The sequence below is a fragment of the Lygodium microphyllum genome, chromosome 8, assembly GCF_053477565.2.
Source record: "Lygodium microphyllum isolate KBCC chromosome 8, Lygodium_microphyllum_v1.1.10, whole genome shotgun sequence".
NCBI lineage: Eukaryota > Viridiplantae > Streptophyta > Polypodiopsida > Schizaeales > Lygodiaceae > Lygodium > Lygodium microphyllum.
Window position 1 is genome coordinate 25,468,872 of NC_141142.1, and position 2,330 is coordinate 25,471,201.

The window sequence follows — 2,330 nt, forward strand, 5'->3', positions numbered from 1 at the left end:
TTGGATTTGTCCTTATGGACAAAAAAATATCAATCTGTAAGATAAATAAAGGATTGTTTGACTATGATTATTTTACTTGTTTGAGTATTATGATTTAATTTATGTAAATTAATCTATTACTTAAGGGTTAATCAAGGAAGCTTCTTTTATGTATTCACATAAATGTGGTAAATAATTTAAAAACTAAAGAACTCCCATCTCAAAAGAAAAGTAGGAGGGCAGAATCCCTAATGGGTTTATCCCTCGTTTGGGTGGGATTGGTTAGCTAAGAACTTTCTTCAAAGTTGCAGAATTCAAGAAATCAATCATTGACTCAATTAGGAAATTACATCGAAACTCAAATTTGTATCATTTTAGGAGATTGGAGTGAGATTATGCCTTATGGGCAAAGGGGTTGACGTGTTGCGCTCCCCCTCATTTCTCACTCTCTTTGAACCAAGTGAAACATGAGTTTGCTTTAATTTGAGTGGATTTGTGAAAAGTAGATGCTTGAAGACTAACAGTAGAAGACCATCATGTGACCTTAGCTTATGTAGGGACGGATTCATGTCGACCATTGTGGGCTATGGCCCAAACCTTCCTATATGAGGTGGGCTCAAGTGAGTCTAGGTGACAAACTCCATGGTATTCCAAGGAGTTGTGGACAACATTGCTTAGAAGTACTTCTTGATGGACTAATAGAAATTCATACCACTAAAGGCTCTTCAACCAGACACATCACATACACTATATGCTAACATTATACAGTGTAGGAGAAAATTAAAAAAAGGTAGGTGTTGCTCCATTCCTAAACCAACTAAAAAAACCAAAGGATGCAATAGTTTGATTTGATCAAGAACCTAGACACATTCCAATTAAACATGATGTTTCATCAATTGTTGATGTTATCCTAGTATGGAGAAGAAGGTTCAAAACCATGTTGCCTAAATAGAGAGGACTATGGACCATCGTCTCACAATTATAAAAAATCCACTACATTTTCCAAACCTATATAGTAGGCTTGTAAATATGGATAAGTATTTTCTATGTCCATACACTTAGGAGACATGACTATGCCAAGTGAAGGTTATTTCATAGCTGATGTGCTCATTAATGGAGGTTCTTTAGGGAACATCATAATTGATGTGATGTTTAAGGATCTAAGACCATAAGGTATGCAAGTAGCCTAGCAGCTCATTAAATTGGTTGATTAGAGCATTGTAAAACCATTGGGCATCCTCCCCTATGTAGAGACCACCTTGGATAGAAAGGATTATTGATTACTTAATTTCCATGGTACCTCTTGCACACTACTATTAGATAGACCTTGGTTGCTTGAAGTAAGAGCACATAATGTTTGATTCAAGGGAACCCTAACATTGGGATGAGAAGGAGACATTGTGGTCCTAAAGTTGTATGAGCCTTAGAAAAGTAATGGCCCCACCACCCTGGAAATATCTTTTGACTTCTCTAAAGAGAAGCAAGATGGAACCTCAATAGGAGAAGATGTAGTAAATCAGATCTTTAATAGATTACAAAGGGACACTCCCTTACAAATTGCAAAAGCAAACTCCATAAACACTAAGGTAGATGTAATAGCCATGGGTAAACATTTCCTCTGTAAAATTTCAAGCACTTCTAAGGTCAAATTGACACTAAAAATTAGACATGGATGCATTTCCCTCCTTATTACATGGTTATCCTTGAGCCAAGGATTGATCAAGATTTAAAAAATGAGAGGTTTATTCTTCTCTTATAGAGCCCAATTATTATAATGAAGAAAATCTAGAAGAAAATGATAATGAATCACATGGTGATGAAGATGAATTAGTGGATGCAAAATATGATTCTAACATTGACAAGGTTAACCCTTCCCATCGGGGACTATACATTGATTTAGATAATGTAGAGCCTACAATTGTCATAATGAGCCAAGATTAGAAATTAAAATCCATGAACAAGATAAAAACAATCCCTTTTTGTCTAGTTAGAGCATGCAATAGATTATATATGTATGTATGCTTGGCAACAAAGAATACATTTTGTCTATAGCTCCTATTGTCATATCACATCAATTCGTAGACATGATGATGAATATCCACTATACCACAAAGCATCCATCATTTGAATAAAAGCAACCTTGATGTTCCATCATGTGTCACTTTTCTATAAGCCTCATCAAAGGACAAAGCATCCAATTAGGAGATGGTGGTTCATGTGCCACAACCAAAAATACCAATCCTTTCATTTTATCCCCCAATAGTATTAGAATAGTCATAGTTCAATACAACAAACATCAATACTAGACTTGAAAAAGAAAACTCTCATGGAGTTTGATTTTTTTTTGAAAG